The sequence below is a fragment of the Acomys minous genome, assembly GCF_964271855.1.
Source record: "Acomys minous genome assembly, chromosome: 13".
Taxonomy (NCBI): Eukaryota; Metazoa; Chordata; class Mammalia; order Rodentia; family Muridae; genus Acomys; species Acomys minous.
In genome coordinates this window covers 103,410,847-103,437,493 of record NC_140495.1, presented here as the reverse complement: position 1 = coordinate 103,437,493, position 26,647 = coordinate 103,410,847, and the positions used below count along the sequence as shown (strand labels likewise).

General features: G+C 45.0%; 1 protein-coding gene across 14 annotated transcripts in view; it reads left to right on the top strand.

Annotated features, from left to right (window-relative positions):
* The window catches only part of PCBP3 (poly(rC) binding protein 3), a 256,103-nt gene that overhangs the window by 114,237 nt on the left and 115,219 nt on the right, over positions 1–26,647 (top strand). For all 14 annotated transcript variants that reach the window (XM_084752136.1, XM_084752137.1, XM_084752133.1 and 11 more), the window contains one exon: positions 20,415–20,514. The gene's annotated coding sequence lies outside the window, so the exon portion shown is untranslated. The remainder of the gene's footprint in view (positions 1–20,414; positions 20,515–26,647) is intronic.

The following is a 26,647-nucleotide window of genomic DNA, read 5'->3' as shown; positions in this document are numbered from 1 at the left end:
TAACGCTACCCTTCGTTAGGATGAAGTGTCCCTTTATATGTCTTCTGACTGGTTTTAGAATGGACTCTGTTTTGTAAGATTTTAGGATAATGACAACTGCTTGCTTCCTGGTCCCATTTGGTAGAAGTACTTTTGTCCATCCCTTTACTCTAAGGTGGTGCCTCTCTCTAAAGGTAAAATGTGTTTCTTGTAGACAGCAGACGGATTTTGGGTTTTAATCCATTCAGTGAGCCTGTGTCTTTTGATTGGAGACCTGAGGTTGAAGCCATTGATATTTGAAGCTATTGAGAGAGTGTGTGTTAACTTCGGTCGTCATGCTGTTGACTTTTGGTGTTTGTTCTCAGTGGTGCTCTGCATTTAGTAATTATAGATTTGTATTCCTTTCCACAGTCTCTTGGCTATGCTCATTCCTTTCTTCAGCCTACCGCTTCCAGTATTTTCCTTAGGTATGGTTTGTTGGATGTAAACTTTTAGGCTGTTTATATTGTGAAATGTTTTTCTTTTTTTCTTTCTCCTTTAATTATGAATAATTATGCTGAGATATTAGTCTAGGTTGGCATGGCAGTCTTTTATAATTTGGCATGCGTTGCTCCAGGCTCTTCAGATTTTCAATGTTTCCATTGAGAAATCAGATGTTATTCTAATGGGTTTTCATTTATATATGACTTGTGTTTTCCTTTTGCAGCTTTGTTATGCATACTTAGTGTTTTAATTATGATATGCTGTGGCAGTTCTCTTTTCTGGTCTTGTCTATTTGGTGTCTGTGCCTCTTGTATCTGTATGGGTATCTTTCCTGAGTTTTGGGAAGATCATCTTGAATATCTGGTCTATGCCATTGACTTAGGATTCTTCTCCCTCATCTGCCTATAATTCAAAGGTTTGATTTTTTTTTTCATGACGCACATTTCCTGTATTCTCCTTTCTCATAGATTTTGTTGTTGTTAAAATTTAATATTCTTCATTTTAGCTTGACTCCTCTTCAAAGTTTCTATCTCCTTATTGAGTTTTGCTCCAGTTGCAGAATGTTTTTGTCATTTCCATCAGTCTTATGTTTGTATTTTCTTGGTCATCACTGAGGTGTTTTTTCGCTTTATTTCTTTTTAAGTTTTGCAGTACAGAAACTGGTTACAAGTACACAAAAGAGCCCTTCCCTTCAGGCTGAAGGGAGTCTTGGCTGCTGTATTTCTTCACAATTAATAAAACCACCAAGGTGTTTTTTGCTTTCCAGGGGCTCACTGAGCAATCAGTTCTGAATTTTGAGTCTGCATGTTTAAAAGTCCCTTAAAATAGTGTGTGTATCTTCCTTTAATAGACATGGATCAAATAGTTTTTACTTTTTTAAAAATTGGATTCCCAGTGTATAATTTACAAGGAAAGAACAGACTTTTCCAAAAGGGGTAGATTTTATATGAAAGCTAAAGCTTTAGTTGATTTTACAATTTATTAATATCATTCATGTATTTTTACCTTTCTATAACATTTTTCACTTATGTATTGAATAGACCAAATTTTATGAATAGATTCAAATACTTATGGGTGTGGATATGGGTTTCCCAAGGGAAAGTGGCCTTTACAAATGGGGATTTCAAATATAGCATGGACTCTATTTCTTTAGCTTAAAATTTTTTTATTTGATCTACATTTTCGTTTTATGTGTATGGACATTTTGTTTGCCTGTATTTATATACACCTTGTATGTGGCTGGTGCCTGCTGAGGTCAGAACAGGGTGTCAGCTCTCCTATTCTGACATGGTTATGAGCCATCGTGTGGTGGTGGGACTCAAACCCAGGTCCCTTGGAAGAGCAGCAATTGATCTTAACTACAGATCCGTCTCTCCAGCTCCCTTTTGTAGCTTTGTAGACTGTATATTATGTAAGTTTTACTGGGGAGCTACTAGATAAGGAACCAATGGCAGACGAAAGTAATGATTTTGCTGTTGTCTGACTTGTCAAGCCAGTGAGTTTATTGAGGTTACTTGTAGGAGTGCAGGTGAGGGGCTCCCACAGACGAATGGACAACTCAAAGCCAACTACATCACCAAGAAGCCCACGCAAGCATAACAAAAGCTGCAGCCATGGAGCTCTCTGTATGACATTCAGGCAGCTCAGTAGGTTGGAGTGTCTTCCAAACAGCTTCCTTTGTTGGACAGTCTCCTCTTCTAGAATAATCACGCAGAGGGGTCTTGTATATCTTATTAGTTTTAGGAACTTCTTAAGATTTGTGAGTTGTTTACTTTTTGAGGCTTATGAACCTCCCCCCTCCTTTCTGGAGGGAATGTTTCAATTTAGTGGCCAAATTTATTGTTTGTTGTCTTCCAATGTTTTAAATTTTCATTTAGATAGGGTGCTCATTATGTTTAAAAAAGAATTCTAGCCGGGTGTGGTGGCACACGCCTTTAATCCCAGCACTCAGGAGGCAGAGGCTGGTGGATTGCTGTGAGTTCGAGGCCAGCCTGGTACAAAAGTGAGTCCAGGGCAGCCAAGGCTACACAGAGAAACCCTGTCTCAAAACAAAACAAAACAAAACAAAACAAAACAAAACACAAACAAACCAGAAAACAAAACAAAACAAAACAATCTAGCCAGGTGAGGTGGCACATGCTTTTAATGCCAGCACTGGGAGGTAGAGGCAGGCAGATCTCTGTGAGTTTGAGACTAGTCAGGTCTACAAAGTTCCAGAACAACCAGGGTTCACATAGAGAAACCCTGTCTCAAAAACAAAAAGAAACAAGAAAATCTATTGTCTATGATGTCTAATTAAGCACACAAACAACAACAAAAATTTAGAGATTTTACATAATGTTCCCTGTGAGTGAACCAAGTTCTAAAGCCAAGTTCTCCTACTTTAGTTACTTTCTGACTCTATGATAAAACACCACGGCCAGAAGCAGCTTAGAGAAGGAAGGGTTTATTTGGGCTTCCAGCACATTGGAGAAGCACGGCAGCTCGTGGCAGGCATGGCGGCAGCAGCAGGAAGTTGAGAGTGTGAAGCAGAGAGGAAGCTAGAAGTGGTGTGGGTCTTTAAATCCTCGAAGCTGACCTCCATGCCATACTTCCTCCATCACAGATGCACTTCCTAAACCTCCCCAGACAGTGGCACCAGCTGGGGACCAAGTGAGCCAATGGAGGGCACCATCATTCAGACCACTCCTTGCAAGCTGAATAGACACACCAAACAGAAAATCAGCTAGAATTGGAGTACCCATTTTTATCCACACAATCCTTCCCTTGCATTAAGATATTGGGTGAGAGGCCAGAGAAAAGGACAGAATGTTAGCAGATTAACAAAGTAAAAGACCACACACCAAAATGCTTTCAAAGCCAACAGACAACACTGACACTTCAAGCCAAGTGCTTTTAAAGCAAACCAACACAGGCACCTAACAAATAGGATGCAAAAATCAGCATGGAATAAACAGACTGTCACGAAAGCCATGATTGGTCCAGGACCCCTGAAATAACACACAACATCTACCCAAGGTAGCAGCCCAGGATGGTTGGGCATGGAGCCTGTGCTGGTACCTAGCTCTGGTGCAGTTGACTCCTTTAGTGAAAAACTCATTCTGGGGTCCTCTATTGAGGCTACTGTTAAACAAACAAACACAGCTCTAACCTCAAAGGGGACAAGAAGTTTATCTTTGAGCCGTGTATGAGTGATCATGGCTTGATAAAACAATTTAGTTTACTCCATATTCCATCTTCCAACGTGGAAACAATTCCATGAATTCAGTATAGTAACAGAGAAAATAATGTTGTAAAGACACTTTTTAAATATGGTGGGTATATCAGATAGGTGGGATACAGCAAAGTGGGGGCAGTCTCTGTTACTAGGCCTTGGATGCTGCTGTGCTGATAGTCTTGCTTTGGAGTTGGTGCAAGTGAGGGGTCTATTTAAAGATGTCCCTAATCAATCATCACACCCATGCCAGGTCACATGCCAACGTAGGCAATGCGTGGTTGTCTGCAGATACATGATTGTGTAGGAAGTCCATGAGATCTACAACAAAACCTACTATAATTGGCCATCCATCAACTTTTATCAACATCTGTAACACCAAAATTTAAAATCACTGAAAAATGAGGACACACTGAACTACAGATCTACCAGAAAAGCATAGGACTTTGATGCTGAAAACCTTAAAATGCTGATAAATAAAACTGGAGTAGAACTAAATAAATGAAGAGGCATACAATGTTCATGGAGTCTATGTATTCACAAATGGTCTGGAATGCACAAGAGACCCACCTCCCTCTGCTCCCCAAGTCCTAGGACTGAAGGCCTGCACCAGCCAAGTCTTACTTTACAGCTGTGTGGTGAAAATTATGTGATACTGTTCAAAAGATAGACATACACATCTGTGGTGCAGGAGTTTTTCTGAATAAGAAAAACTTTTTTTTTTTCCGCGACAGGGTTTTTCTGTGTAGCCTTGGCTATCCTGAACTCACTTTGTAGACCAGGCTGGCCTCAACCTCACAGCAATCTGCCTGCCTCTGCTTCCCGAGTGCTGGGATTAAAGGCGTGCGCCATCACTCCCGGCTAAGAAAAACTTTTTGAGAAATAAGTTTTTCAAGTCCAAAAGCAAGTAAACAGAGGCAAGATGACCATACCAACAAATGTTGTTAGAACAATTTTTTCACAGGTTAAATTTTGTCCCTCAGTCTGTTTCTTAGTGCATTATAGAGTTAGGTCAAAATGGATGTCAGACTCAATCTAAAATTACAAAAGTTTAAACTTCAAGGAAAAAAATGAGGGAATTTTACAATTGACATCAAACTTTATCTCTAGGAGAAAAATTAATTGAACTTCATCAGAATTAATAAGCCTATGTTAAAAGGATGGAAAGATAATTTTATGCAGAGAAAATATTTAAAAATCATATAACTGAGAAAAGAGTGGTCCTATAGTATATAAAGAGTTCTCAAAATTCATCAGTAGCAAAATTAAGGATTTAATAGAAATAGAGTACAAGACTTGAGACATTTTATCAAACGGGATATACAGATGGCACAGCAAAGAGAACAGCTTCCATATAATTGAGTTTTTAGGAGCTGCAAAGACACACCTACCACACACTTCACAGAATGAATAAGATCTAAAAGCAATGCTTCACTAGCAAATGACAGCACATGGGAGAAGCCGGTCCCTCATACGTTGCTGTTGGGTATGTAGCATGGCACAGCTCTCTGGAAAACAATTTAGTGGTTGCTTAAGACCCTAAATAGCATTTACCATACAAACTAACTGTGTAACTCTAGGTATTTATCCCAGAAAGATGAAAGTTATGTTTATTGAAAACCTCTTCAACATTATCTACAGTAGCCGGGCGTGGTGGCGCACGCCTTTAATCCCAGCACTTGGGAGGCAGAGGCAGGTGGATCGCTGAGAGTTCGAGGCCAGCCTGGTCTACCAAGTGAGTCCAGGGCAGCCAAGGCTACACAGAGAAATACATCTAGAAAAAACAAACAAAAACCAAACTAAACCAAAACAAAACCATTATCTCCAGTATGTATGTTTATTCAAGTAGCCTGAAACTGGGAAAGGCCTGGCTAGATGTTCTTCCGTGGATGGACTGATAAGTAAACAGAGAAGCACATTTGTGACACTGAGCATGCCTGGTGCTCAGTAAAAAGGCCTGAACTCAAAATAGAGTGCCCTGGGGATATAATGTAGGAAAGAAGAATAAAAAATAAGAAAGAAGTGTGTAAGTGAGATGTACAGAGATCACCAAATAAAGTGTTGATACAAAACCCACAACTCTCAAAACGGAACAAAACACCAGACACACAAACAAATAAAAACCCTGGATATGCACAGCTGTAGGATGCCTGGCGGGAGGCCCAGGACTGCAGTTTGGACATGTCCGATTGGAGGCAGCAGTGAGAACCGCCGCGGGCTCGATGTTGGCAGAGGGGTAGGTGTGGTTGGAAGCTTAGAGCTGATTTACACTTGGTGGATGGACAGGGAGTTCAGGGACCCAGCCTATATCAGGCTTGGGAGGCACCGGCTTTGGAAGTGTGGAGTTTCTGTGGCCCGGGGAAGGGCAGGCTTGTTCTGGGGTGAAACAAGTCTGACTTGGAGGAGGGCAGCTGGTGACAGTGCTGATGGTCATACTGAGTGGGACTGTAGCCCATAGTTTTCTGCCGGAGAAGAGTAAGGTGGGCCGGGCAAGTGGCTTACTAGGTAAAGTGATTGCTGTGCACACACACCCACATGAGAGCCAGGAGTAGCAGCATGCACTGTGGGGAGGAGGAGGCAGGAGGCTCCCTGCGGCTAGCTCACCAACCAGTCTAACACAAGCACTGACCTTCAGGTTAGGCGAGAAAGCATGCTTCAGAAAATAAGGCGGAGAAGCAATCAAGGAAGCCATCTCAACCTTGACCCCTGGCCTCTACACGCTCACTTGATAAGCTTACCTGGCAGTGTGAATACGCCACACACAGTGAGGAAATGGGTGCTGCTTAATTTTTTGGAGCCAGCATACATAATAATGGGTATCTTAATGATTTTAATCTATGGGTTTTTTTGTTTTTTGTTTTTTGTTTTTTTTTACTTGGCGCTTATTTAACCTGCCATGGCCTTTTCTCATCTCCATCCTCCTCACACTGGTCTCATTCTTTTCCTCATACAGTTCTCTTTTTATCTGTCTGTCTTTTCTGCATCTGTTTCTGTGAGTCTCGGAAAGAGCGCGTGTGTTTGTGTGTGTGTGTGTGTGTGTGTGTGTCCCCACATACAATGTGTGTCCACATTATGGCACATATGATATTTAACCCAAGTACTAAGAGGTCTCCTCATGCCACTTGGAATTTATGCCCACTGGACCCGTATTTGCTGTGTGATTGGAGGACAACTTGTGGAAATAATTTCTCTCTGCCTATCGTGTGGGCTCAAGAGGACTGAACTCAAGATTGCCAGGCTTAGTGGCATGTGCTTTTTATTGCTGAGTCATCTTGCCGCCCCTCCCCTTGAAGCAGACATTTTTAAAAGTGCAAGATACATGAGCTTTTGTTTAGTGTGATCGAGGATCTGACTGCAGACGAGAGGCTGCCGGAAGTGCCCCACCCCTGTCGCTGTCTCCAAGACAGACGCCTCAAGGAGAGCTGAGAGAGTGCTGGGTACCATGGAGAGGTAATGGGATAAGGGGAAAGAGGCAGGCAGGGCACGGAGACATAAAACACTGTCTAAGTGAAGGGCAATCGTATTTGAGGTAATTTGAAGATTGACAGGAAATTCATAAGAGGAATATGGAGTTCCATTTACAACCGTAAGGGATCGCCTCGTCCATGGCTTCCTGACCTCTGCAAGAGCCGCAGTTGCTGCTGGCACGGTTCCAAAACATGAAATGTAAAATGGAATTGAATAATCTCTCCTAAATCAATTTTGTGAGGCAAATGACCTACAAAGCGGTGTGATATAGTGCAGGTGTACAGCACGGAGGGCCTCCGTCTGCTGAATACATTACAGCAATTGGGTTTGAAGATAACCAAACGCTAACTTCTTTGGTTTCTGGAACCTGGTCTCTAGTTAACCTCTGCTGAGCTGTCGGTGCCTGGATCTTTTTGCTTTGGAGACCTGTTTGAGTCCCGAGAGCCACTTCACTGGGTGTAAGGAGAGCTCTGTGGCAGGTCATCCTTATGAGCACTCGGCTGCTGCTTTGTATGGCGTGGGCACGGGGCGTGGTGATCTTCGGCTGCTTCCTGAAAGCATGGCTCCTTCCTGTGGTCCTTGTAATGTTGCTGTTTATACTTAGCCTGGAAACGCCCTCAAGCTCAGGGCTTTATCCTTATGAGTAGAGGGCTTCCTGTCGGGTCGCTGCAGGACACAGACTGAACTCTTGGGTATGGTGGGTGACTTGGAAGGTGGGACATAGTCAACACTCCTTACCAGCTAAGAGACTGGACTCTTTCGGGGCCTCACTTGTCTGGACCATCGTCAGTGGGCATGGACACAAGGGCCTCTAGCTGTTCCTTAGGGACCAGCAGTTAATGGCTGGTGTTTGTTTGTTTGTTTGCTTTGTTTTTTTGAGATTTTTTTTTTTTTTTTTTATAACTGACAGCCCACTTCTACCTATCTTCACTTTTTAAGGCATTTCTGGGATTTTCTAGTACTAGTCTATAGGGAAAGTGTTGCCACAGTAGACCTCTCCTGGAGACGTCAGGTACCTGGGACTTCCAAGGTCTAGTGTTCTGCATATGTTTTTGCATGGTCACATGTAGGCTCACCTATTTTCCCCCTTCAGCCTTTCAAAAACCTAGAAACCATTTTTAATTATGGGCCACACAAAAACAGTGTGTGTATGCCATACTTTACTGACCTTTGCTATTAGCCTAGGAGGCAGAAGAAAGATGTTGAGTTGGCCACAGTGTCACTAACCAAATCCACCTGAGAGTGACAGCATAGAGCATGCCCAGTGCACGTTGGGGTCACTTTGAAATTTGGTGTTGGAAAGGACCCCGACTTGTGTGTATTGCAGACTACCAGCATGCAGGCACTGAGTCGCCACACGGTCTTGATATTTAGAGTCCACCTCCCCCACGGCTGCGGGAACACCAGGTGCAACGGACTTTAAAAGTCTTTCCTTTTCCTGGAGCAGAAAAGCTATGGAGATAGAAATCTAGGCTGGTAAGGCAGACAATCTGAGGGCTCATATCACTTCTTCTCAGAACTGCAGGGACGACCCCATAATCTCAGCACCTGGGAGAGTTATTGGAGACTCCACCTGCCCTGCCACTGTCTTCAAGCCGCTGATCTCTAGCGTGGGGTCTCGAACATAGTCACTCTATTGACAGTGCAGGCTTTGCTTGCCCTGCCTCTCTGGTCTCCCCGCTTCTTCACCAACACTTCCTGTTCCTCTCTCTTCCTAATTACCCCTCTCTATATTTCCTTCTGTCCCTCCACGGAGCCTGTACCTGCTGCAGAATGAGGATGGGGCTTGGCTTCATCAGCAAAGACTGGTCCAGCGGGCACAGATTCTGAGGGGTCTGAGGAGGCCGCTTAGGATTCACTGAAGGGGCTGCTAATCGATGGCTGGAGGCTCTTACGGCCGGGAGGCTAGGGTAGCTCGTCTTATTGTCTCTGAAGCTGCGGCGCTACCTTGAGGCTCACTCCTGCTCGCTTTGGTATCGGAATGTGCCCATTCCTTGCTGTAAGAAGGTGGGGAGGGAAAGATGGAGGAAGAAAGGAGGAGGATGAATGGAGGAAAGAAAAATACAGGAGTGAAGGCGGGAGGGAAGAAGGAAGGAAAGAAGGAAGGAAGGAAGGAAGGAAGGAAGGGGGAAAGAAGGAAGGAAGGAAGGAAGGAAGGAAGGAAGGAAGGAAGGGGGAAAGAAGGAAGGAAGGAAGGAAGGAAGGAAGGGGGAAAGAAGGAAGGAAAGAAGGAAGGAAGGAAGGAAGGAAGGAAGGGGGAAAGAAGGAAGGAAGGAAGGAAAGAAGGAAGGAAGGGGGAAAGAAGGAAGGAAGGAAGGAAGGAAGGAAGGAAGGAAGGAAGGGGGAAAGAAGGAAGGAAGGAAGGAAAGAAGGAAGGAAGGGGGAAAGAAGGAAGGAAGGAAGGAAGGAAGGAAGGAAGGGGGAAAGAAGGAAGGAAGGAAGGAAGGAAGGAAGGAAGGAAGGAAAGAAGGAAGGAAGGGGGAAAGAAGGAAGGAAGGAAGGAAAGAAGGAAGGAAGGAAGGAAGGAGTGGACACCCATCTGAAGAGCAGGCCACCAAATCTGATAGAAGCCCGGAAAGCAATGTGTTTTTGTCTTCAGAGGCCAGAGTGTCTCAAACTCTAACATGTACGAGACCCTGCCAAGTTTAACTTATATGTATGAGTATTTTGTCTGTCTGTCCATGCACCACATGTGCACATGCACCACATGTGGAGGGTAGAAGAGGGTGTTGGGTCCCCTGGAACTGGAGTTACAGATGGTTGTCAGCTGCTGGGCTGTTGCTGGGAATCAAAGTTGAGTCCTTTGGTAGAGCAGTCAGTGCTTTTACTACCCAAGCCGTTGCTCCAGCCCCTCTCCTGAATTTCACAAATCCAGGTCCAGATCCAGTGGATGTGAGGGCTGGGAGTCCGCATCTTGTTTTCTGTCCATGTTTTGAGAGGCTCCGGCAGACACATGATCCATGGCAGGTGTAATCAGATTTGCCCCAGAGGGCGGCTGCCAAGTATAGGCTGTGTCATTAGGATCATGAAATCCAAGTGCGGTGGAGGTTCTGAAGAAGGCGAAAGGCCTGTGCGCTGCCTGTGTGCTGTTAGGCTCCTGTGAGGGGGAGGGGGCGAGGGCATAGGCGAGGAAATGTCAGAAGCCTCTGCTGATCCATCGGCTTAGGCCCAGAGCACCATCTGCATCCCAGCCCCACCCTACCCCTGCTCCTGCATCCTTGGGCTGCTCACAGGTGAGATGGACACTAAGACTTAGAATGACTGAGATGAGCATCTTCCTCGGGGCCCAACTCACCAGGTCATGATTTGCCTCAGGCTTCTCTGACTTCAAAGCCTTGCTTACTGGAAATGACAGGACGGAGAAGGGGAGCCTGGCTCAGAGAAGCCTGGCCCTGCTCAGTCTCCATTCTTCCTCCTGCAGGCTCCATGAGCAGCACTCTTTAAAGGCCTGATGTTTGCAAAGAGTTTTAGACTGGTCCTGGGGAGGGGGAGCATATTAGGGTCACGGTGTGGGCGCTGTGTGTGTGTGTGGCAGGGTGGCTTGCAGAAGCCTCACCAAGGAAATGAGTCATGGTCAGGTCACCCTGAGTGTCCTGAAGCTCATGGGCTATCTGGTTGGGGGAGATATGGGTGGAGGGGTGCCCAGGGATCTGATGGCTTTTAAAAGTCTTGTCCAGATTAAGTTGCTTGGGCGATGTATTTGGGATACAGTGTTAACCAAGAAGCCAGGGAGGACAGCACCCAAGGTTTGGACATTACAGGACTTTGGTAAGCGGTTTCGGAACCTCACATGTTCAGGAAATATAGTGAAGGGGTCATGTGTAAAGCATAGCTTACCTTAATATACATAATGAAAGGAGTCAGTGTCTCATTTAACTAGAGCAAGAAAAGCCAGCCAGTGTAGCATGCGGACAGGAGAGTTTGGTAGCAGAAAGGGTTAATCTCTTCCTGGCTCAGAAACACCCCCGAGGAGCACTGTCCAGGAGCTAATGCATATTGATGGCTGTGACTCATGTGGCTCTGGAAGCTTTTAGGCCCTGGCCCTGTTTCAAGACAGACTCAAGACGCCGCCTGATCTTTCTCTGGTAGGAAGAACCCTGTGTCCCTGTGGGGGCCTTCACACTCGGAACTGTTCATTGTTTAGAGAGCTCTGCTTCTGGATGGGTGTGGCTGTGGTGCAGGTCTGGTGGGTACAGCTTCAGCCTCGTAGCTGTAGGCAGAGGGACCCTGAGGATGAACCACCTTTCCCCCCAACCCCCGGAGGGAGCCTCAGTCTTTGGAAGTGTTATTGCAAAGTCTGGCTCCCTTGCTTGTTGGATAGGAAACTTTTGTGCACACTACTTAGCCTTTTTTGGGCCTTAGTTTCCAAATCTGTGAAAAGGAAAGAGTAGTCCCCAATCCACTGAGCTGTTGGTGTAAGGAATACAGCAGTGTACAGGATGGCAAGAGTTTTCATGTGTCTGAAATTGATAGCCCCGCCCCCTTGATTATTTAGCATCCTAAGCTGAATATTCAACATAGGAATTAAAGACTATTTTTGAGTCAGCGACTGTATGCTTTGCTTCTTTTAGGATCAAGCATACCCCATACTTACAGCAGGGAAAATACTGCTGCTTAAATATACTCCAAGTAACACAGTGCCCTAGAAACAGCTCCGAGCTGTTCTGCCACTTGGCCTCCCACTTGGACACACCTTTGCCCTGTCATCCGTGACAGGTTTTCAGGATTAAATACTGTTGTGGAAAAGTTGCACTTTCCCTCCAGGAGTAGGCATTGACCTGAGACTTTTTCTTTAATGCTTCTTAAAAAATGTGTTACTTTAGAGTTTTAGGTTTCTAGACCAATTGTGAAGACTATATAGAGACTCTCTATATATCCCTCACCCAGCTGGTCATTTGACATTGGCAAGGCACACTTGTCCTGGACACCACCATGACAGAGGCACCGCCACTAAGATCTGTCCTTCAGAGTTCCTTCAGTTTTCTTGTCCTTTATTCTCCTAAGATCCCAGTCAGGGGACACATTACAGTAATCCCCTCTCCTCAGGCCCTTCCTGGAGGCAATGGCTTCTCACACTCTCTTCTTTGTTGTTCTTGAAGCACACACACACACACACACACACACACACACACACACACACACACACACACATACACACTTATTTGTATGGGTGTTTTGCCTACATATATATCTATGCACTACGTGAGCGCAAGGCCTGCAGAGGCCGTAAGTTGGGTCCCTGGGACTATGGTGAGTCACCACATGGCTTGTGGGAACTGAGCGTAGGTCCTCTGGAAGAGCAGCAGTGCTCTTAAGTGTTGAGTCCTCTCTCCAGCCCCCATTCTCCTAATTTTGATGCCCTTCACTGTTCTTCAATGTTCTTCACTGATGCCTCCTGGGGTCAATTGTAAGTGACCCAGGGTCCTGGGTGTTGGGAAAGAAAACCACATTGGAACACCATTTTTCACATCTAAGGAAGCACACAGTCAGCCCAACTTCGCACTGAGTTGTGGACGTGGACCCGTGTGGCAATGTGTTTCCAGGTTCTCCAGCACAGTGACTGTTTCTCTCTTTTTGTGCCATAATATTTGGGAAAAAGAGAACACTCACAGAGAGGTGTGCTTCACTTCATTGAGTACAGAGGACCTTTATGCATGATTTGTAACTACTGTTCGGGATTTGTCTGTTCTCTCCTATTTGTTGGTATGAAGTCATTTATATTATACTTTGGCCTATAGTTGTTTTATTATTTTATTTTTTTTAAATTATCCCAACTTTAGACTTTGGGAGTTCTTTCCCTTAACTTCTGTATCTTTCTGCTATGCACACATCAGTGTGAGTGTGTATGAAGAATATGAGTGTGTGTGTGTGTGAGTGTGTGTATGTGTGTGAGTGTGTGTATGTGTGAGTGGTGTGTGTGTGTGTATGTGTGTGTTGCCGAGGACTTTTTCCTTGCTAGGCTTTATGTTCTAGACTCACTTTGTTTATTCCTTGCCCCCGTTCTTGGATCATCCGCATCTCTAAGGAATCCTTGTTTCTTTTTATCAGCAAATAGCAGACGAAGCCAGTATGAGTGTATGTGTGTCTAGCGGCCTCTAGCTCTTGCCCTTTCCAGTGGATCAGGACAGCCTCCTTCCCTTGCTTGTCGGTGAACCCTGCAGGCAGCAGTGAAGCACCTGGTTCCCACTGTCCACTGCTCTGTACTGTCCAGCCCAGTAGATATGTACAAAGTGTAGGCACTGTTAACTCACGCTCCCCACTTGTGTGCATTTTCTTTCACCCTCCGCCTAACAGACTGGTCATATCCACCTGTGTGGTGAGAAGTTTTACTATTTTTCTGGTAGCTAAGCCTGTATTGTAAAATCCCACACCCTGTCTTGGGATTCTCCAGTGTTCTAGATTATTCCTGTAACCATTCCATGCAATTGGGTTTACATTTACTGCTGTAAAGTTCTATACATTTTTTTGTTAATTGCATTGTATCTTTATAGCTGTCATTACAGTATCAAACAGGGCAGTTTGACTGCCCTAAACATTTCTTATGCTCTACCTTCTCCCTTGCCTCCACGGTCACTCATAGCTACTCATCTGTTCTTCAGCTTGCTGTGCCTGTTCCAGCGTGTTAGACTGCTGGAGTCACACAAAATGTCACTTTCCCAAACTGGCTTCTTTCACTGTGGTACACATGTGTTTATGAATCATCAATATCTTCATGGTTTGTCAGCTCATGCCTTTTTATTGCAGAATAAGACTCTATGAATGTACCCTCTTGTTTTCCCATTCACCTATTAAGTTATCTTGGTTGCTTGAGTTTTTGAGGGACTAAACCCAGCCAGCCTTAACGTTTGTGGATAGGTCTTTGTGTGACTGTAGGTTTCCATCTCATTTGGGGGATGTTCCAGGTAGCATAACGGTGGGGTGCTATGGTCAGAGTGTGTTTAGTTTGTAGGGAACTATCCAGCTGTTTTTGTGAGAGGTTCCATTACTCTGTCTCTCTTTCCCCCTGGACCCACATGCTGATGAGAGTCCCTACATTTTTGCCAGTGTTTGGTATTGCCAGGTCTTTGCATTTGAGCTCTCCTAGGTTATAGCTCACTGTTTTATAATGTGCAGCTCCCTGACTTTGCTGGGTTTTTATCTGGTGAACTGGTTTTGAAAACTGATTCTCTTGGGCTTTTCTCTTCCCCCAGATGACTTGCCTTGGAGTCTCCTACTGACAGTGTAAACCGTGGTCTGTGGTGGAGTAGCTTGATTTGCTCCTGAGGTTTACATTCCTACAATAATTATGATTGCCCACTTCTAGTGAAGCTCCTACTGCACAGTTTATGGCATGCTAGTGAGCCTTTGCAGTGAAGTATACCTGTAGGCCAGGAGAATTTGGGGAGTGAATGTGCTACCTAGACTATAATAGTTCCATAGTCCCAGATTTCAGCATGGTACTATTGCTCTGACATCGAACTGCTCGGCCTCCTTTGATCTTTCACAGCAAAGCCCAACTGGCTCGTGCCTTGGCCTTACTTTCTATATCTCTGGTGTTGGCTCGCAGCCTCCCTCTACAGCTTGCTGCCCATGTGTCCCTATAGCTTGGTCTGTGCTCCATCCAAGCTGGGCGGAGCCTCTGACCTTGCTCTTGCCAAGTTTGTCCTTCAGAAGACTAGATGCCTAGTTCTGTTCACATGTCAAGAGCACCTTGTCAGGTGCTACTTTTTATTCTGTTTTAATTGGGTTTCTTATGGGTCTTTTTCCTTTCTCCACCCCAATCCCTTCCAACACCTTAAGAGCAGGTAGGAGAGAAAGGTTAGTGGGGAGAGGGGACATAGTTATCTTTAGCTACTTCCTGCTGGTTAGGGTCGTTAGGTTCCTTGGGGAAAGTCCAATCTTTGTTTCAGTATATCTCTGACTTCTTTTTGTCAAACTGCATCAACAGCAACCAGGAGCAGCAGCAGGCAGGAACAGTACTACTTCTTCTTTCTCGAAGAGCCTCTTACCACACCCCCCACCCCCATTTCTCTCTGGGCTCTGGTATTTATTTCCTCTCCAGAGTCCTCAGAAATAAACTCTCTACAGCTGGTAAAGAACTTCTCTCAGAACTCGCACGAGGCAAATAGTTTGCTGCTGTTAGACAGTCTGAATCAGGCCCATGTCCCACATCTGGGGTTAAAATACAAACATGTTTACAATAGCATCACTGAGTTTTAAAAGAACTTTCCACCACCACACCTTGTCTTCTACATAGTTCTGCTTTACTAAACGGAGGCCACATTTGCCTTTGCACCTTATGAAGGTGGAGGTTTCCATCTAACCTTGCGTCCACGCTGTCTATGAACTTGGCTCCTCTCCTTACACTATGTGACTCCCTCAAGATGTGCCTGCTCCTCTGACTCCCTGCTTGCTGTGTTGCCTGTCAGGAGGGTCTGGCCTGCATGTCTGAGCTGGAAGTGTGCATTGGGTAGGACTCTTCTCAGCGTCCTCCCCAGCCCCACCTCCACTCGGCCTGGGGCCTTCTTTCCACAACAGCACCCAGAAGGAAGGGAGTGGAGACGTACAGCTCCGTGGCACGTGATGGCCAGCTTCACTGAGGGTCTCTGAGGTTCACTGTGAACATTTGCTTGATTCCTTTTGTCACAAGCACATTCCTGTGCTGGGGTCTTATTCGTAAATCTCCTTCAACAGCTCCTCTCAAGACTCTTTTCTGGTGAGGAGCTCTGTCAGTTGTTTTGTAGTGCTGTTGTAGTTACGTTTCCTATTGCCATGATAAAGTCATCCAACAATAGGGCTGGAGAGATAGCTCAGTGGTAAGAGACCTGGCTGCACTTGTAGAGAATCAGAGCTGGAGTCCCAGCACGCACATGGCAGCTCACAGCTGCCTGGAACTCCCATCCTAGGGAACCTGCTACCCTCTTCTGGCCTCCGTGGGCATAAGGCACATAAGTGCTGTGCATACATACACATGGAAATACTTGGCAAAAGAAACTTAAAGAAGAAAGGACATGTTTTGGCTCACAGTTCAAGAGAACAGTCTGTCATGGTGGGGAATGTGCTAGTCATGGTGGCGGGAGCCTGAGGCTTTGTCCCTGCAGTCAGGAAGCTGAGGATGAGGAACACCACGATTCTCAGCCAGCCTTCTCCTCTTTTGTGCTGCCCAGGACCAAAGCCCAAAGAATGCTGCTGCCCATTTTTAGGGTGTGTCTTCCCACCTCAATTAGCATAGTCAAAGTAATCCCAGACGAACATGGTCAAGGCTATCCTTCTCAAGAGAGTCTCCCATACATGTGCCTGGAGGTTCGTCTCCTAGATGGTTCTAGATTTTGTCAGGTTGACAGACAACACTGATCACTGCAGTTGCTGTGATAAAAATACCTTGACAAAGTCACTTAGTGGTTGGGAGAATTATTTTGGCTCATAGTTTGAAGGCATCCAGACTGTGATGGCTAAAACCTTGGTTGTCAACACCTGGGAAGAGGGATTCTTGACTGAAGAATGTCTTCCATCAGATTGGCCTATGGGCTTACCTGTGGGGTATTTTCTCCATTGCTAATTGCGGTAGAAGGATGCAGCCAAATGTGCGTGGTGCCCATCCCGGGGCGGGCAGGCCTGGATTGTATAAGGAAGTATCTGAATGTGAGCCTTGGAGCAAGCCAGTGAGTAGCATTTATTTCTTTGTGGGTTCTGCCTCCGGTACTGCTTGGGCTCCCTCCCTAACCTCCCTCAGTGATGGACCATAACCTGAAAGTGTAAGCCAATGGAAGCCTTTCCTTCCCCAAGTAGCTTTTGCGTTTTAGTGCCGTAACAGAAAGCAAAGCAGAGCTTCGGCCATCGTATGGGGAAGGCAAGGCGTAGGCAGCTTCACGGTGACCGGAGCGTGCTCCTGGGAGTCCTCGCATCTGAGCCAGCCAGGAAACAGGAGGACAGGAAGTGGAGCTAGGTTGTAACTATTAAGGCTGACCCCTTCCTTAGAGTTCCACTTATCACAGTGAGGCCTCCCCTTCTAAAAGCTCTGCCTTTCCTCCAAATGCTACCAGCTGGGGACCAAGAATTGGAACCTGTAAGCCAGTAGGGGCCATTTTACATCCAAGCTATTAACTAGAACCAACTAGCCCTTCCTTGCTTAGCGTCAGATTTCCGTGTTTTCCTTGTGAGCTTCAGGAGGCGCTCTGCTGCCCAATGGCAGGAGTGTCACGTGCACAGGGCCACTTGGTCAGAAGCTGCTTGCTTTTGTTCTGGTGGCTGGAGGATGCTGAGTGTTTCTTGTCCCAGCGAGGGCGGTGGTGTGTGCGCATGCACCCTGATGTACTCCCTTTCCCAAAGTGTTTCCTTCTTCAGTAGTAATTGTACTTTCATCTCCCACTCGAACACCCTTGGCTCTTTTGAGAAAAAGAAAGTTGTTAAAACAAACCAAGCAAAGAGACATTTGCTTAGCCTAAGCCTTTCACAGTCATGGTCTTCTGTGGTACTGTCTTCAACTCTACAGCGGCTCTCAACCTTCCTAATGCGGTGACCCTTTAATATGGTTCTTCATGTTGTGGTGACCCCCAGCCAGAAAATTATTTCATTGCTGCTTTTTTGTTGTTGTTGGTGGTGGGTTTTTTTTAAATTTTATTTTATTAATTTATTCATATTACATCTCAATGGTTATCTTGTCCCTTGTATCCTCCCATTCCTCCCTCCCTCCCATTTTCCCCTTACTCCCCTCCTCTATGACTGTGACTGAGGGGGATCTCCTCCCCCTGTATATGCTCATAGGGTATCAGGTCTCTTCTTGGTAGCCTGCTATCCTTCCTCTGAGTGCCACCAGGCCTCCCCATCCAGGGGACGTGGTCAAATATGGGGCACCAGAGTACGTGTGAAAGTCAGACCCCACTCTCCACTCAACTGTGGAGAATGTCCTGTCCATTGGCTAGATCTGGATAGGGGTTTGAAGTTTACTGCCTGTATTGTCCTTGGCTGGTGCCATAGTTTGAACGGGACCCCTGGGTTCATTGCTACATCATAGCTAATTTTGCTACTGTTAAGAATTTATATATATGTGTGTGTGTATGTATCAGGATATCTGATATGTGACCCTCAAAGTGGTCATGACCCACAGGTTGAGAACTACTGTTCTCCGTCTTGTTCCATTGGAAGGACTTCAAGGCAGATGACATGCGTGGAGATGTCATCCCCTGTGGTAATAGTTTCTTCTTCAGGAATACCTCCTGAAAGGCAACTTTGAGGCTGCTTGAAAGTAAACTCTTTTTTTTCTCAAGTAGAAACACTATTCATCAAAAAGATGGCAAAGTTACAGTAAACATGGTCTATAGTCATTGTGAAGTATTATATACTCTACACAATTGTTTGTGCTGTAGTTCCGTGTTACTGGCAGTACAGTGGGTTTGTTTATACCAGCATTGTGACTTACGAGGAAGTCGGTGTGCTGTGGGGTTACAGTGGCTGCTGTACCACTGGGAAACAGGAGTTTTTCAGTTCTTTCATAATTTATTTTTTACTGTGTTTCTCAGGCTGACCTTGAAATCCTAGGCTCAAGCAATTCTCTCCTGGCTCAGCTCCATTATAATCTGATGGGACTGCTGTGGTCTGTCACTGACTGAGATATTGTTAGATGGTATATTGCTGACTCTAGTAATTAAGCCTCAGAATATAGAGAATGCTCACACACATTTGTAATAACTACACTTCACAGAGGAGAATTGGCTGTCTTAGAAGGAAAAATTGATAAACATGCAATCACGTGAGCTCTTGTAGTATTCCTTTTTTAGTAATTAGTAGGTCACATTCACACACTTAAAATAATATTGAAGGTTTTAGTGGCACATCAGGTTCAGTCACGTGTTCATATACAAAGCTTGTTATTATATTTGCTCATAAAGTAAACTCAAATTCAGATCATGTTCTTTGACTAAAAGAGTTAAGTAGGAAATAATAATGCAATCACAGAGAAGGAAAGCTTATGTGTTTGACATTTGAAAAAAAACCTAAAAATCATTCAAGTTAAGTGAGTAGCAATGGAACTATCTAGGATTGAATGATTAACAGGGTCAGTAAGACTTATAGACTATGTAGTACTCAGAAGGAAATTGATATCTTTAAAGTTAAGTGTTTTAAAACGATAGAAGTTGAAAGTTGATATTTCCAAGTAAAAAAAGCTAACAGGAACAAAAGGAGGAAGGCTAAGAATAGAAATTACAAACACGCCTGTAATCCCAAGCACTCGGGAGACAGAGGCAGGCGAGTTTGAGGCCAGCCTGGTCTACAAAGCGAGTTCAGGACAGCCAAGGCTACACAGAGAAACCCTGTCTCAACAAACCAACAAACAAAGAATAGAAATTAGGAACAGGAACGCACATCATTCTTTGATCAGTGTAGTATGATGATGCACTGCTGGCCTCTGGCACTGGGCTATCCTTTGCTAATAGGGACGAGTTTCCGGTTCTCTGCCCGGGACTGCCCTTGACATTGAAATCTCCTGGTCTCTCCCTCTGCCTTCCAAGTCCTGGGGTTAGGAGACATGCGCTGCTGCTCCTATGACTGATTATATTTTTGATTTTAAACCTTGAATTTTGGATAAATGTCACTTGGTCATGCTGAACAATACTTTTTATGGATTTGTACATTTAATTTGCTAGTATTTTGTTGTGATGTGTGTGTGTGTGTGTGTGTGTGTGTGTGTGTGTGTGTGTGTGTGGCTTCTGTAACGTTTTTTATATGTTTTGGTGTCAGACTGTCACTGGCTTCATACAGTGTCATAGAATGGATGGGGATGACGTATCCTTGTCTCATCTGTTCCTTGAACGAGTTGGTGAAAGACTGATGTTCATATATATATTTTTTTAACATTTGGCAGAATTTACCAGGAAACTGCTTGGGGAAAGTTTTTTTTCCAATTCAATCTCTATATTTGTTTCAAGTTTGTTTATATTTTCTAGAGCTAGGTCTTTGTCTTAGTTTATATTTACAGGCATTTCTTAATTTCACCTAATTTGTTGATATGCATTATTCCTTGTTCCCTTATTCTTTTTATCTTTATGAGTTTAGTAGTAATGTCCTTTATTTCTAGATTTTCCTGAGTTTAGTCTTGTCTCTTTTGTTAGTTTGGGGACAGGCTTGTCAGTGTTATTTTCAGGGAGCCAACTTTTGCTCTTGTTTTCCTATCCTTTCCTTCTTATGTAGTATTTACTGTTCCTTATGATTGCCCTGGTTGAATTTTCTCTCCTTTTCTAGTTTTTGGAGGTAAACTTCCACTTACTGAGTTTTAATTCTTTGTTAAATGCAGGTGGCTTTGGTGCGGTGAGGTCCTGCCCTGCCCTCCGGTAGCTGGCTGCTGGCTCCCGGCCCTGAGCTCTTGGTGAAGCTGGGAAGGGGATGAGAACACGGTAAGTTAAACATGCCTTCTGTCCACGTGCTGCTCTTACCATGGTCAAGTGGTTTTTCCTTAATTAATGACTCTTGGAGTCCCCCGACCTTGTGATCCCAGAGCTCTTAAGCAGTTAGCTGGGAAGAGTTCTCCTTGCTTATATGGAAGAGAGTTCCGGAAGTGGTTAGTACTCCTCCACTCCTGCTGGTCCTAGCGACTTGCATAGTTTATGCTTAAGAATTAATAACAAGAATGCAATTACTGTAAGGTGTTTGATGGAATGGTTTTGGTTCTACTGCCTTATAACCATCACAAGGAAGCAGGTTGTATAGTTTGCTAGGAAATTGTGGGAAAGAACTGATTCTAAGAGGCCGAGGGAGTGAAAACCATGTGACTGCAGAGTAAAGCCCACCGCTTTCAGAGCCTCCAGAGAGTCTGGAGCCAAGTTCCTCAAAGGGAGCTTCCTCATATCGCTAGGCTGTGGAGAAGGTGCGCTGGGTATCTTATTCAGAGAGCGGAGACCAGTGGCGCCTGCAGGGTTCCTATAGCTGCGCATTCACAAGTCTTTGCTCTGAGCGAGGTCACTTGTCCCCTGGGTCTGGGCCTGTAGCTGATGCTGAGGATAAAAGCTCTCAGGTGTCTAGCCATATCTGAGGGAGGGACAGCTAGAGTCGCTATTGCGTGGGGAGTGGAGATAAGCCGGGAACTAAGTAGTCAGGACATTGTACTCTTGAAACAGCGAGTATGGAGAAATATTTTCATTGTGAGTTCCCCAGTCATGATCCCACAGGTGGGAGCTCAAAGAGGGCCAGGATTCTAAGGTCAAACGTACCACATGTCAAAGTTCAAAGGTCAGTAGAATAGTCAAGTGGTCACCAGACATAGCACCCATGGCCTGGCAACTGAGTAGTGAGAAAGGACAAAGGTTTTTAATATCTGAGAGTACTGGGCCCCTCACTACTGTTTGTACATTAAGACTTAAGAGGTTCCATACATATATATATTAAACTAAAATTCATGTCACTGTTAAATACCTTGGCGGCAAAGCCATGCAAAAATGTAGTGGTCACAAAATTGATAGCTGAATTTAGATCTTTGAAGATCCTGGCATACGTGACCTTTGTAACTACACTTGAGGGCCATGGTAGCCTCCCCTGCTGCCTTGTGTATTTTTGATATAAAGATGACTTGAGTGGCCCAGAAGTTGTATCTCAGATCGGTAGAGAGCAGGCTGCACATGTTAGACCAGCTAGCTGGTGAACTAGACTATGCAGTTGCATATTCTGAGGTGATTTAGACATTCAGTTCCATCTGATCTATGTTTCTGGTTGAGACAGAGGATTCCTACACTCTTGCGTGCTGGGATAACTGCAAGGCGGCCAGAGCTCCCTTTAAACGGAAGCTTTGGGTTCGCTTCAGGCATTTGCAGATGTCTGGTTTATTGGCAACCCTTCCCCCTTCAACCCGGTAGAGAGTAGTATTAGAGTCTAAGCTCTTGGGCCCAGACACGCCGCTGAGGATTTCTGGAGATGACCTTTAGTGAGAATTGGAGACAGACCTTTATATACCGACTTCACAGTGATTTTTATCCCTGCCCCAATATTACCATGTTTAGATTCATTTAAAAATAATTATAGTTTGAAAATCCCTGATCTTCCCTACACCACACTCAGCTATGCGTGTTGGGCCTTCGCTGTAACTTCCCTTGTGCTGCTTGCTTGTCTCATCAGTTCCGTCCAGCCATACACATGCTTTTTGATGTTGAGTATGTGTTTCACGACACGAGCTCAGCTACCAGAAAGCTCCGAGTGAGGCTGAGCCTACCATTCATAGACAGAGCCGGAGCCCAGGCACTACTTTCAAGCATCTCACTGACTCACAACTTGAGAAGATTTGTGTTTGGGCCTGAGAGCATCATCTTATGGCCCAGGATGGCTGTAAAAATCAGGTTTCTAGAGGGTTCATTGTCCATGCATATGAGAAACTTTAAAAACATTTATGGACTTTGAAAGTTCCACTCTTCTGAATTTACCTTTAGGATATGAGAGAAACACTACATTTATGTACAGAAAATACTCATCATAGTATTAACTTAAATAATTAACAGTTCGTAGCAGTCAAGTACTCTAAAATAATAGAAGATTAAATAAATCAATTATTGGATTTCTGTAGCACAGTGGAATATTAGATAGCAATTAGTACTCATAGAACTGCTTCATGACATGAAAATATGTACCCAGTTCACTGACGCATGTGAATAGAATGTATAAAAAATACCAAGTATAAAAAAAGTTACCACGTGTATGTATGTATGGTGTGTGTGTATGAAGGCATGAATTTAAAGCCCTAAGGACGCACAGCTAAAGTTATGCTGTTGCACTGAGAGGTGGGCCCAATGCTTCTCAGTTGCACACAGTTTTAAAATTTTTCTAAGTTTTTCTCAAGGGGCATATGCTATTTTTATATTTATGGGAGAAAAACATTATTATTAGTTTGGTTTTTCAAGACAGCGTTTCTCTGTGTCGCCTTGGCTGTCTTGGATGCGCTTTGTAGACCAGCTGGCCTTGAACTCACAGAGATCTGTTTGCCTCTGCCTCTCAGAGGGATTATAGGTGTGCGTTACCATGCCTGGTAAGAGCATGTGTTTTTATTGTTAGAGAATAATTAATGTAAAGCAATTGCAACTAACAGATGTTTGATTTTCTTTTCTTTTTGAGATTTGTTTATTATGTATACAGTGTTCCACTTACATGTACACCTGCATGCCAGAAGAGGCACCAGATCTCACAGATCTGGTGAGCCACCATGTGGTTGCTGGGAATTGAACTCTGGACCTTTGGAAGAATAGCCAGTACTCTTAACCTCTGAGCCATCCCTCTAGCCCCAGATGTTTTATTTTCATAGACAGATTTCTTTGATCCACAATAAATACTATGACAAATATATATGTTATAATTATTACATATATATAGTAAATTATCCTGAGAGGATATATAGTTGATGTCATTTTGTTTCAAAACAATTATAATTATGAGAAAATACTTAAGAGAAAACATGTAGCTGTTAGCACTTCCGTGTGGGAATTTGGTACTTTTAAATGTATTTCTTGTGCTTTGCTCTAGTTCCCAAGGCCTCTACACATAGACCAGGCCTGCATTCTACAACAGCCTGTGTTTCTGCTGTCAGTGCGGGGGCTGCGGTGCAGGGGTCCAGCTGGCCTTCACGGGTCTCCGGCAGACCTGGGCACAGCTGACTTCCCTGCTCCTGATTGCCATGTGGTAGGTCATCTGGAAAAATCCCGCAGATGTATTTTTAGGCTATGCTGGCGAGTGAGCAGATAGACTGACTCTGGTAGTGAGAATGACCCACTCAGAAAGCTAGGAAAGCAAAGTGAGAACGTTTAAAATTTTAACGTAACTCCACATACTGACGCCAATCAAAAACTCCTTTATAAATCATTGGAGGTTTATCATAAATAAAATCCACCCATATAGTTAAAAAACATGAAACATGGGTATATACATCTATGTCTACACTTACCTAGAGTATGGTCTATTATTAATAGGAAACAAACAACAACAACAACAACAACAAAAATCCTTCCGCCCTAGGTGTGGGCAGGTGTGTGTGTGTGTGTGTGTGTGTGTGTGTGTGTGTGTGTGTGTGTGTGTGTAAGGCACTGAACTTCTCCACAGAGGCATTTCTCAGGCCTGAATATCTTCAGGGAGGGAAAGGCCATGCAGGGTGGCATCCGGCCTGCACCAGATAGCCAGCCCTCTGAGGTCTGTACTCCCCCACCCCAGATGTGTCATGGCCACACATTGTCCTCACAAGGCTATTTTTTGAACTGGAGGAGTAAACAAGCTCACTCCCAACTATTTCCTTCTCCGTTCCTCCGAGACTCAGAGTGCTAATTATTTAGAAATGGTAATTGTACCAGTGAATCTGTGATGGGAATTGAGTCGGAACAGCATCGCCTGTCCTCCCCCAGTAGAAACCCTTTTTAAGCCTCATCTCTTCCTCCCCTTGACTTTTTGTCAGCACTGCAGCTCTGTTCTGCTGTTGGAGGCGATGTAATGAGAGAACGCTGCTGCCCCTAGGTCCGCAGGAGGAGCCAAGGTCGCCCTCTTCCCGAAGTCAGATCCTTGCTGCTGCGCCTGCTAACTGTGGGGTTTCTTTAGATCCACAACCATCTCAGTGCCTGCTGATACATTTAGCAAAAATGCCACCCAGGAGAGCCTAAGCACTACATTTCCAGATGCATCCATCTGTAGGACACTTCACTCCGCCTAGTCCCAAGTCATCAATGTGGCCTTTGGAGTGGTGGGCTAAAACTGCCCACAGAGCAGTCCACCCATGCTGCCCTCATGGTGCAGGTCTGTCCCCCATGGCCCCTTGTTCGTGCCCTCCTAATGGGAAAGGCTCCCGATATCCATACTGTGGCAGAAGGAGCCTCAATCCTACCCTGCTGTGACATGAACACAAAGCCCCCAAAAGATGTTAGCTGCGTCACTGAAAATGTGCAAATAAAAAGGCATATTAGCTGCATGGTGATGTGGTATGGTAGAGTGTGGGGCCTGAGACCAGAGCAGGCGAAATCTGGTGTTAGGTTGGAACTTCAGAGGGTCTAGAAGAAGTCCCCTTCCTTAGCAGAAGCTGTCGCTTTGGGGCTGGCGGGATGTGGAGGACACAGTCACATCTAGAGAGATGTCTGCTCTTGGATTATTGCAGTGTGCTACAGAACTGTATGCCCCAGTGTAGGGAAGTTACAGAGAATAACTCAAGGAAGGCAGCGTGTCAGTGCCATTCTCAAGCTCTCTAAAGGCATAGCACTTTACCCTCTCTTCGGCCTTCTTAGTCTCTGGCTCAGAATTAGTACCCTGAGGAAAGCATTGCTGTGGGTGAGTGGCTTCACGCCGGTGCAGAGGTGTAGATGTAACTCTCAGCAATAAGAGCCTGGCTTGGCTTGTGCCACTTGGGTGCCTGGAGCACAGCTCTCACCTGGGTGTCTACAGGGTGCAGCGCCTGAGTCCTGCACAGAGAGCATCTGAGTAACCGCATGCATTTCGATCATGCTCCTCCCACTTAACTGAATTATCTGGTGCTAGATACGCCTTTCCCTTACAGAGAGAGGGGGGGGGGAGGGGAGGAGAGGAGAGGAGAGAAGAGAGAATATGCCCACAAATGCGGAGGTACACATGCCCTGGGATTCCCTGAAATGTCTCCCCATGGCCCCCCTCATTGTTTTCAGTATGCTATCCTTCAGGGACAGGGCCCTGACCTGTGTGTGTTGGCCCCCACTTGGGCAGCCGCCTGCCTGCCTTCTATTGTGATGCCACGAGGCATGTTCTGGGAGCTGTTTTTCAGGTTGTGGGTGGTGGCCCAGAGCGGAAGTCTTTGATCCTGTGGTGCTTTCATATTTCTTAAGGTGATGAGAGAGAAAGCTGAGGTACTGAAGAGGTAGAAGAGTAAAGCTATTGAGAATGATTGGGGCATTGCTTAACGGGTGGTCACGGGAGACTTGTTTAAGAGCTGAGGGCTCATCTAGGTGTCAGGAAGGAGCCAGGTGTGTGTGGCCCGGGCAGTAGTAACTTAAGGTGAGATGGGGGATTGGTAGAGTGTGGGATCGAGGTGGCACAAGCTGGGCCAGGTTCTTACACTGGTGTGGGTTCACTTATACATCCCAGAACTGATAAGAAGCCCTCGCTCACAATGTTTCTATCAGGGTAATATTTCTAAACAGAGACTAATGAGAAAAGTAGTATACCTTTAGGTAACATGAGCATGGCACTGACAATCATGCTATCTTTATCTTTGAGTTCTTATCTATACTTAAAAATTTTTTTTTTCCCTATCTGGAGGTCACCTGCATGCCAGAAGAGGACATCAGATCACATTACAGATGGTTGTGAGGCACCATGTGGTTGCTGGGAATTGAACTCAGGACCTCTGGAAAAGCAGTCAGTGCTCTTAACCACTGAGCCATCTCTCCAGCCCTATCTATACTTACTTTACTTTGGGGCATACCATTTTATAGCACACTGCAGTATTCCAACTAGTGAATACACCAAGAGTAGACTTCTTTCTGGAGGCCAACGCCAGCTAGGCCTATAGGGACATATAGAGAAGACATGCGACATGGTCGGCAAGCA